We start from the raw sequence: 11786 nt of genomic DNA on the forward strand, positions 1-11786 counted from the left end.
GGTTTTGTCAAAACCAAGGTGACCTGCGGTAGCGTCATCGTGGAGAGCCGCCAGTATACGTGGGCGACGCACACGCGGCGCGACTGGGATCCAGCGAGTTCCATCAGGGCAATACAGGTAGCGGAGTAGGATGTCATCTTCGAGCTTGAAATTGCGAAGCTGTCGGCGAAGCATAGCATTGGGCGGGTCCGAAGCGCCGATAAGGCGGACGATGATAGGACGGCAGTAGGCATCGGCTAATTGCTGTGAGCGGAGAGCGTGCTTGTTCTCAGAGTCGTCAAAACAAACGGTTGTGATATACGTCGGGCAAATAGATGGTCGGATCTGGTCAGAGGTGGAAATGAATTGTGAAGAAAAGCAGCAAGCGGATTCCGAAAGGGGACAGCGATAGAGAGCGTCGGCGTCTTGGTGTTGGCGACCAGATTTATAAGTGACGTCGAAATGGTATTCTTGCAGGCGTAGAATCCAGCGACCAAGTCGGCCTGTCAAGTTTTTGAGTGAAGACAACCAGCAAAGAGCATGGTGGTCGGTCACAACTGTGAATTGCCGACCGTATAGGTAAGGGCGAAATTTTTGGACAGCCCAGACGACAGCAAGACACTCCTGCTCGGTGATGGTGTAGTTTTTCTCAGCTGGAGTGAGAGTCCAACTGGCAAAGGCAATCACTTTCTCACGCGATGTTGCATCACGCTGCAGTACAGCGCCAAGACCGTGACCACTGGCATCGGTGTGCAGGATAGTTGGAGCGCTGTCACTAAAGTGGCCAAGAACAGGATCTGATGTGAGGGCGTGCTTGAGGTCATTAAAAGCAGTTTCGCACTGCTCAGTCCACACTAAAGGGCTGCGTGCTTTAAGTAGCTCATGAAGTGGTGCAGCAATAGTTGCAAAATGCCCTATTAAACGCCGGAAGTAGGACGCGAGGCCGAGGAAACTGCGCAAATCTGTAATCCGTCGTGGACGAGCAAAGTTCAAGACCGCGATTATTTTTTCAGGATCTGGGCGAATGCCGTCATGGCTGACCAGATGTCCCAATATTCTAATATCCTTCTGTGCAAAGTGGCACTTCTTGGTGTTGAGCTGAAGGCCTGCCGAAGCGAGACAGGTGAGGACTTAATTCAGGCGCGTGAGATGGTCATTAAAGGTTGCCGAAAAAACAATGTCGTCCAAGTAACACAAACAGGTTCTCCATTTGAGGCCACGAAGTACAGTGTCGATCATTCTTTCAAATATCGCTGGTGCGTTACAAAGTCCGAAAGGCATAACATAAAATTCGTAAAGACCATCGGGTGTTGCGAAAGCGGCTTTTTCTTTGTCGTCCTCGTGCATAGGTATTTGTCAATACCCTGAGCGAAGGTCCAAGGTCGAGAAATATGCGGAGCCTTGGAGGGAGTCAAGGGCGTCATCAATTCGCGGCATCGGATATACATCTTTGCGGGTAATTTTGTTGAGTGCGCGGTAATCAACACAAAAGCGTACCGAGCCGTCCTTTTTTTAACTAGCACTTCTGGGGAGGACCATGGGCTTGTTGAAGGACGAATTATAGTGCGATGAAGCATGTCATTTACATTTTCTTCAATTACTTTTCGTTCAGAGAGGGAAACCCGATAAGGCCGTCGTCGAACGATAGAGTTACCTTCAGTAATGATGCGATGGTGCGCAACACTAGTCCGTCCCAGTGCTGTGGAAGTGGCATCAAAAATGGCTTGGTGGTGTCGAAGCAATGTCAGCAGTTCTTGGCGTTGGTTCGGCGTGAGTTTAGGATTAATAGTCTTTGCGAGAACAGAAAGAGAGACGTCTTACGAAACACTTTGCTGAGGCGGAGGGGCGGTGAGCACCATCAGGGAAAAAGGTTGAACATCCACCATACAATTCAGAGAAGTTCCTTTTGGGAGCACGAGGGATTCACGGGAAGTGTTAGTGGCCACTACTGTCGCTGAGCCGTTGTGGAACCGGACAAGACTTGACGGGAAGGCGATGCCGCGTGCAGGATGACTTATATGATGGTGCTATGAGTACGTCCCCGTCAGTGATGTGGTCAGAAACAACAGTAAGTAGTTTTTCGCACTGAGGAGGCAAAACAGTATCAGCAGCGACAACGAGGGGATGATGTCATTCAGAAAAGTCAGATGAAAAATCGCTGTCTGTCATATGGATAACACGGTCACCACAAGAAATTAACGCTGAAGCGGTTGACAAAAATCCCATCCGAAAATCATGAGATGCGCACAAGGTGAGAGCACAGCAAACTGCACATGATGGCGGATGCCGTCGATAACAACTCGTACGGTGCACTTCGCTGAAGTGCGAAAAGGGACGTTATTGGCTCCACGAAGTTGAGGCCCATCATATGGGGTTGACACTTTTCGCAAACGGTAGCACAAATCAGCGTGGATGACAGAAATTGGAGCCCCTGTATCAATCAAAGTTTCAACCGGTATACCTTCAGCGATAACACCAATAACGTTATACGGGCGATCAGGAGGACTTTTAGTAAGTTCGCAGCGTGCAGTTTGACCTCCGGAAACTGCAACACTTGGTTTTCCGGATGGCGGACAGGGAGACCGGTTGCGGGGCGGAGAGGGGAAACTGAGCGGCGGTATGGGGATGTGGACCGGCGTCGGGATACATGGTTCCCACGAGGCTCAGAGGAAGATACTGGAGGTGGGGAGGATCGTCGAGGTGGGCTTGGAATAGACCGGCGTTGATAATATGAGGTTGAAGGCATGTCGCGTTCGAAGGTGTCGTAACAACGGCGCTCGTTCTTAAGGCGGTGACGACAGAAGCGGGATATATGTCCTCTAATACCACAGTAATAGCAGACTGGTCGGGGGGGGACGCCAAGGTGCGTAATTGGGTTGTGTCGGTTGAGCCATCGCCATTGCATTGATGTGATTGTATGTTGGTGCCGGTCGGGGTGGGGGATCCAAAGAAGGGGGGGATGCAGCGACGTGCGCGTAGGTCGGCGCTGGGCGGATTGCAGAAGGTTCGGAGGTCATAGGGCGGCTGATGGTAGCTAACTCTTCTTTAATCATGTTGCGGAGAACGGCGTCATTAGAAGGTGCGGAAGAATGATCGCCCCCATGTCGACAGAAAGGATTGAGGGCTTGAAGCTCCTCGCGGATGATTGCTCGAATCATTGCCCGCAGATCAAGGTCAGCAGAGGTCGGACCAGTTGCGAAGCCGGGCTGTAGTCGAGAGGACTGCAGCTGGTCGAGGCGTTGACAGGTCGTAATAATTGAATCGACACTTGAAGGATTCTGGGCAACTAAGGTGTGATATGCCATAGCACTGATCCCTTTTAAGACGTGGTGCACACGTTCAGGTTCCGTCATGGTGGGACTAATGCGCCGACAAAGTGCAAGAACAGCCTCTATGTAAGACGCATATGATTCGTCGGGACCTTGAAGGCGGGAAGCGAGCTTGTTTCTCGCGATCTCAGTCCGAACTGCCGGGTCGGCGAAGTATTGTCGGAATTGCTGTTTGAAAGTGGTCCAGTTAGTAGTGTGGGGTTCGCGATTAATGAACCAGTTTCTGGCGACCTCGATTAGATAGAACGAAACATTGAGAAATTTTAAAGCATCGTTCCAGCGGTTATAGGCACTGCAGCGTTCATATGTGTCGAGCCAGTCGTCCACGTCTTCGTCACGACGACCAGCGAACAGCGGTGGGTCGCGTTGACGTGTGGGCAGAGTCGGAGGCGTCGGTGCAGCTGAGGTAGAGGGTCCGGGCAGGTCGGGTCGATACACAATATATTAGTGTATCGAAGTCGAATACTGTAAGTGGGACTCCTTATCTGTACTTACGAAAACAATCACTGAAATAAAAAACAGAAATCACAGCATGGCAGGGCAATATAACAATTCACTCTGAACAATAGATAAAGAATTTTTGCAGTAAAAACCTGAAACTGTACAACAAAGAAAAGAACAAAAATTACTTTTGATCATGGGTATAGAACCAGACTGTTTTACATATAACGGAAATGCGTTCCAGATTGAGGTTGCACAAAAATTAGTTTGAATAGTTGTTTGAACTGTTCGTCGTTGGAAAAGGTATAGGTTACTATTCACTAAAACAAACCATGTGTCATTGAGGAAGGAAGTTGATTATGGGTGAGTGAAGCGAAAGGCAAGTTCATGTTGTGAAATTTAGACTAAAATGCCAGGCGACTATTTATTAAAGTCAATATTGGATAATGTTCTTACATTTACTTAGCGATGTCAAAGCGTGACATTTGCTCTTGGGATATGCGACTGAATACCTTCTCACCTAATGCTGAAGATTCTGAAGGGGCTCTGCAAAATGCTTCGATGAAAGCAATAGCGATGCTGGATGAACTGTCGCAGATTGCATTGTCAGTGCGGATCCGTGTAATGAAAGGATTAGTAGGTGAAATATTTAAAATGAGTATATCATCTTCCATTGCCTTTTGATGTCACCGACGCATGCATTCTCGTTTTCATAATAATTTCGCTTAACAACCTTAAGTAGTTTCGTAAGGGTGTACCATAACACTTGCACCATGCAAGTAAATTAAGACTCCACGGCTGATTTTTCGTCTTTTTATACATTTTTTCACAGACATCTGAGAAGGTTAAATGTGATCCAAGAGTTCTGTGGGCTGTTATAGTTATTGTTATTACAATTTATTATGGATGAGTCACTGACGGCAGTTGACAAAATGTCAGAGAAACAGCGAAATGCTCCACCACGATCACATCCATATAATATTGGCGAGCCGTCAGCACTGCAACGTGATCTAGAAGTAGCCGAATGTTTAGAATGCTTTCCGTACACTTAGGAGAACAGTTTTTTTGCATCAGCTTAGGTTTTACAAAAATTAGGTAGTGATCTGTGATCGTCGATTCAATGATAACAGCATCAGGGCGATTTGAAAAGTACCGAATGCATGGTCTATATGAGTGAGCCTTGTTCTTCAGAGGGACATCTGTTTGGAGACATTATGAGGCACTCGAACCCGTAACCACTGAGGCAGTTACTGGATATATGAGTTTCAAGGAGGTTAAATTGATATCACCAAAACAATCAATTTTTTAGTAGATAAATAATAAAGTGTTTTTGAAAGTTTTTTACAGGAATCAGCAACCGATGATGACGAGTGATATATGCAGCCAATTTATTAGACAATTTTTGCCTTGCCAATGGTTTAATTCACTAAGCTCTAGCCACACTGATTCGCAGTTTGTAATATTTAACGAGAAGTCCTTGTGTCTATGATTCTTTAGATGAGCAGAGATGATTATGGTAACCCCTCCGTGATTACTAGTAGTGCGATGATAATACTCAGCTATTTAGGAGGGAAATAAACATAAATATTGATCGCTGCTACTGAGCAAGGTCTCCTTGTGCACGTTACTGAAAATTTGTGCTGGATGGATGATTACAGACTTAACAATCCTGAAAATATTTTCAAAAATTTCGCGCCAAAATGTTAACAATAAAAGAAAGGATGAGAACTTTATATCTTAAGTTTCGAAGGCAAAAAATATGTAGCTATTGTGAAAAGAAATAAATGTATATGGAAGAAATTAATGTTAGGACAACAAGACAAACTCAAATAATGACCCACACATCAGCCTCGGAAGAAACACGTAATATGCGCCAGTCCTCAAATTTTCTCAGATTCCTTTAGCATCCTTCGGTTCAGAGGAACCTCCATCGTTTTCTCTTCTTCGGGGTTATAGCCTTGGCAAAAAGACTCTTGTCTGGAATGAAATGTTCACTGACGTAGATGGGCATATCCTGCCCTGAAAATTTGAGCTTATCCGCAGCCATCCGGGCTCTGCGCGCTTTCCAGATAAACTCGCATTGTTTACAGCGGGACCAAAAACGCGCGATGATATTGGAGGGACCATATTTTACACGAAACCGTTGAATGATGTCAATATCAACGGCCGATAGTTTGATTTCAACTTTTTCTGCAATTCAGGCTAGAATGGCGGAACAATCTTCCCGTTTTGTTGGAGGACACCTCTAATTTCCATATTATTCAGTCTACTGAACTGTTCGAGGTCAGCTACCCACTTTCTTAGGGTTTCAGTTTTGCTATTCAAGGCTTTACCTGCCGTCAAGAGATCGCTTTTATGCGAGGGTAGCCTCAGTGATGTCATCTATTGTCTGTAAGCTAGCTCCCGTGTTACCAACCTCAATTCGCAGGTCACTGACATCGATGCTAGCATTTTTCAGGTTCATTTCCAACTTTAAAACGATATTATTGATAAGCTCGTTCACCCTTACTTCGAAGTTGATTTCTAACGCATAAATTCTTTTATCCAATTCAGAGCGGAAAGGCATGGTGCGGGAATACAGTTATGTAAAAAGGAGGCAGCAGCAGCAGCAGCATTTGCAGTACAGAAACGCAGTGATAAATAAACGGAAATGCACAAACCTGCCCAGCATAGAAAGGAGGGCTTAGGAACGATGCTCCACTGCAAGCGCTGCTGTTGCTATGAAGAGGAAGCGGTCCGAGAGTCAAGTTATTATAGCAAGTGCCGCCAGTGCAGGTGCAGCGGAGGCTGGTGAGGACGTTGATGCACGAGGGTGACGTGAGTATACCGACGGCAGATTATGAATCGAAGATCAAGGAGACAATCCTGGGTGATAGGACAGTTGGGCAGACTCCAATGCCAACTTGCGCAACGTAAAAGGATCGCATAGGAACGATATTTCATTGCAACCGCTACCGCTGCTGTCCGCCGCTGTTGCTGCTGCTTTTGTTAATTATTCGAGCAATGTGAAACACCTCGGACACTTAGCGTACGCTTTGGAGCAACCAGCACTTCCAAAAAATGTGCTACGAAAGACGATGTAGAGTGCATCGACAGAGAACGGGAAGTCGCTACATTTGCTCGAGTCAGAAATTAGCCCCCGAGCGTGAAAAGCGCACGAACTGGCCCGCTTTCACACTGCCCTTTACACATTAAATCACGTTGCGATATTGATAAATGGAATATTATTTTATAAGGTGCAATCTTACTCAACAGCGGGTTTACTCAAGCTTTCAGTGTCATCCATGGGCGCAACGACAAACGGACACTTATTAAAGGAGCTGGCCCTCCCGTCTTTGCAGCATCATTTCCGCGGTGCCCTGTTCACGTTGAGCATGGCCCGGCTTCAGCCGCATCATGAAATCAGGCAAGTTCACCGCACCTACAGCACCAGATGAAGCGAGCTTACCGGAATGGTGTCAGCAGCCAGCGCTGTGGTCGGTTGGTCTAGCCTAGCCACTCAATGTCACCTTTACGCCTATATTATATTGCGTCGGTGCAACAGCAGACGGTTGGGATTGAGCAGCGTTGTAGCAAACGGACTAATGTTTAGAACTGTCTACTGTAAATCAATTGGTCTCGCAATGAAATGAAGATATCACTTATTATGGCGCCGCCTTAACAGGGGAGCTAATGTGTACAAGATCAAAATAAGCGACGACGCACCAGCGACTGCCGCTGTAAAGCTGGGAAGAGAAACTTGCTTGAATGGCAGTTATCCTACTAGCATCTCGAAATGGGTTAGCGATCCTCAATAAGGGTCAATTTTTGACATTCTGTTATTCTTTGGCCTTATAATCTTAACAATAAATGTGATCACGCTTCTTGCCGCTAGTGCAAGGTAGCCGCGGACAACTTGCGGAAGGCACGACCTACGCGGCATGAGGAGGCAGTGTGCGTTCAGACGATGCTTCTCCTGGCAGCGGGGCATTCCAGACACTGGTTTATAGATGACTATTGCAAATGCAGTTTCGTTCTGCCGATCACGCATTTCATTTGCTGTAGCTAATTGGTAATTGTTGACGTATCCGAGAATGGCGGCGAGCTGTGTAACAACAGTGATCCACAAATCTCGTTTCAAACTGTGTATACTCGGTAAATTGTAACGATGGTGAAGCCTGCCGCGCAACAATAATATTTACCTAATTAGGAGCAGGAACATTCACGAACGTCACCGGACATTAGTTGCGCTGATTGAATTGGAACCCCAGGTGGCCGCGACCGCGGCCAAGATTCAGTTATCATCATCGGCGCGAAAATTGTAAATGCAAAACACAGTTGATTCCAAAGGCAATACTGTTTTTTGCTTTTCATGATGGAGATCCATTGCGCGGAAAGTTTCTTATCTTCTGGAAAACTGTAAAGCACGAAACATGTCGCATGAACCACCAACGTTCGTACAATGGAGAGCCGTGCCGATAGCCACTAGTCGCTTCACGCACTCACAAGAATGTATGTTTTTAATAACACAAAGAAACGAATTTGCAAACATCGAACGACTTTTCACAACCGAGCATAATATGCTCACTAGTCGATGGGCTTCGAAGCCCACAACTGCACAACAGCTGCCTATCTGCTGGTTGACATCGTGTAATCTTTCAACAGGGGAAACCTTCAGCAGAGAATGACCTAACTTGAGAAAATAAGCATCACCAACAGAAGGTTGCGCTGATCTGTTGATCACTAAAGCACGGGATGGAGGAAAGCAGAGCGCAAAACACGCGGAAGGCTAGACCGGCCTGCCGGCATTCCGCAATTGACATCACATCTGCATGTTCTTCAGATTCGCCGCCCCTACCCTCCGCTATCGGCAGCAATGAAGGCGTGACCATGGCACGTTTTTAACGACCGATTTCAGTTTTTCTTATTGACAGATTTAAGAAACAAATTGACACGCGTGATAAACAAAACGTCTTCTTTTCAACTACCGAATTTTATGTAATTTAAAAACTGTTTCAGCTTCTCTTCAAGTCGTTGCGCTCTGCAAAGTCAAATAGTAACTCCTTCCTGCTATTCCTGAACCAATGTCATAGTCACCCATTCTAGCCATCTTTTTCCCTTACAAGGGCGCAGGGCGGTACAATTCCAATTTCTACTGCTTAATAAGCCTAATTTCGATTTCCACCATGGTGAACAGAGGGTTCCCCTTCTCATTAAGGTTACTGAACGGCTCTATATTACCAGCTCTATGCTTATTGACCAGAAACCCTACTCCAATTACTCGCCTTTGCGGTGAACCTTGATAACACAATAACTGCCCGCCGTTCAGTGCCCCGTTTGGCTTTCTAAGGTCACTGAGCTCTATGACATCATCTTTTATGCCCGCTAGTTCCTCGAAGTGTACTTCTAAAGTTGTGTCCCTAGCTAGATGTTTAGCGTTAATAGTTCCCACGCTCATATTCCAATGGCGGAAAGTCCGGGGCCAGAGATTCTTGGCACCCTTTGCCGCGTTGCAGGTCTGACTGCCTTCGTGGTCAGTTTGTTCGCAGTCGCTTGGTACTGATGACCAGGGCTTCGTTATAGCATTCATAGGAGGCTGTGGCAAATTGCTACACCAGGATGGCCAAAATCTGTTCTGGTTTTCAAATGCGTGTCCAGTGCTTTTAGCGGAAGCGGGTCTCACAGCAGGACTGTTTATGCAATTCCATTTACACGCTGATAATTTTAATCCGATGGGGAATCGCTCGTCACAAGGATACGAACCATGGTCCTCGTGCAAGAGGACCGTGGTTCGTATCCCTGTGACGAGCGGTGTTCTACCTCTACGCTGCGGTCATCCGCAACCCTCATCCGAATTTATCCTGCTGTGCTCTCCAGCTGACCTTCTCCATTTAAACCCTAAACTGAATATAACCTCAATATAACCTAGTGTGGATAGCGTTTATTAGCAGCGTACAGGTCTATTGCGATGCAGAGGGCGTCCTCTCATATTTAGAGTATTAGAGCAATATTGAATGATAGAAAAGGAGCTCTGATTTCACTGTTTTATGCCCCCTATGCTATCCTGACTACGAGTGCAGTGCCGATTGTAAGCTTTGATCGTAATGTTCCCGCCAATTGACATACTTCATAAGGAAGACAACAGTTAGCGAAACTAAGAGAGAAGCTTAGGGTACTTTGTACACACGGGACAAATCCATACTTTCCTTTTTCATTATGTACATTGTTATGCTGGTTAAGTACATTGTTATGCTGTTAAAATAGAGACAGTGAATTTTACCTCGATTGATGGATATATATGAACGCAGCTAATCTTCTAATTGGTGTCACAATATATAGTACACATAGTTAGCTTTAGACTAATTGGCCAGGGTAATTCAATCACGATGTGACACTACTTTCCTGATTACCAAATGTTACTTTACTGGCAGTTTCGAGTGGGGAACGGTCCTTTCTGAGAGTAAAATTGATCAAAGCAACAACGAAAGCAACCAAGGAGCCGCTCCTGGCTCGTTTACGTACCTGACGCGAAATGGCATGCGCATTTTAGTATTTGTCCTGACTGCTGTCAATGCCACGTCTGTTGATGCGTGCAAGCCATCCTAGCCGGCGACATTCCTTGAGCTCCTGAGTACTGTCGCATTCGTGGAAGCGTACCTGTGGTATTTTTAAATACCCGCAGTCGTCTTGTCCGCCTTTCAAGTTTTCCAATTTAGTCTGCCTTTGGTTGTTACAGCCCACATTCGCACAGTCAATCATCACCTTTGGAAACTATTGGCACAACCCACTCTATGTTAGATTGCTGCGGTCTACAGGAATATGGCGGGGTACACAAGAATACCTAGAATACCTAATACTTTTCTTTCTTAAACTTTACCAGCATGATTCCTCGCACCTCAGCATGTCTGATGGTAATGCCGACAAGAATCCACTTGTCCTAATCAGTATGCAGAGGTCTAGCACGACGCACTTAGCATTGCGTGTCAGTCTTCAGCATCGAATTATTCGGTGTTTGCCCAAAGACGTTTGTCAAGTGCTAGCACTATGGGTGTGAACGTCACGATGTAATTTGCCTTCACTAGTTTTTCTTAATTTCTGCTATGGAAAGGTACTCAGCCAGAAGCACTGTGGGCATTGGAACTGCAGTTGAATGTGAATGAAAAGAATAATGATTTTCGCTTCTGGTACTGATAACGAGCAATCCCCGTCTTCAAAGACCTCAGTAGTTGAACTGAAAATTATCATCGCTGGTTATCGCGATAATCTGTTTTACCCCTGACGGCCTTTATTTTGGTGGAGTTCTTCACTCTGCATAGAAGAAAAGTGTTATTAATATCAGGGTATTTATAGTGCTTGATCTGCAGCCATATCCCCGTTAATAGGACTTTTTTTCAATGCTGAAAGTGGTTCTATTGCCAGACATCCACACAAAAAAAATAAAAGTGTCCAAGGGCTTACAGCCCGATTTTTTCAGGGCCTTGTGATTGTAGAACCACATATACCACGCTGGCCCACTTGTTTACCAAGCCAACTTTCCAATGACCTGCAGGCACGTCAGTGGTGTCGCTCTTCGGCCCCCGGTCCCTTGCGATGGACGGCACGTACCTAGTCCGGCGAGCCCCGCTTGCCCGGCTGCGATGGCCCCCTCCACCAGCGAGCTCGAGAAGATGCAGGTACAAGTCGAGGGTGAGACCTTCGATTGAACAGATTATAGCCCGAATGTATGGGTGAACATCTTGAAGTACCTATTATTCATCAAACGGATTGCAGAAGCGAAATTATAATTTCGCCGACGAGACTATTTGCTCACCGATCAAGGAGAATGCCTTATCGCATCCCGCATACCAGCCAAAAGGAGCTCGCGATGTTCTTTATCGCAATCGGCGGATGACACAGCTTCCGCGACAGGCATATAAAGCTCTGTTCAGGTCCCACGGTGTACTTTATCTGCTGGAACTGCAACCAAACGCCTTTCTTGGCAGCGTGTGTGCCGCTGTCGACATCCTACCCAACAACCAGCTGCAACTCCACATCTGTCCCAGCAATATCCGCACAGTA

Source organism: Amblyomma maculatum, chromosome 11 (genome assembly GCF_055883805.1).
Source record: "Amblyomma maculatum isolate TAMU_Amacu chromosome 11, ASM5588380v1, whole genome shotgun sequence".
Taxonomy (NCBI): Eukaryota; Metazoa; Arthropoda; class Arachnida; order Ixodida; family Ixodidae; genus Amblyomma; species Amblyomma maculatum.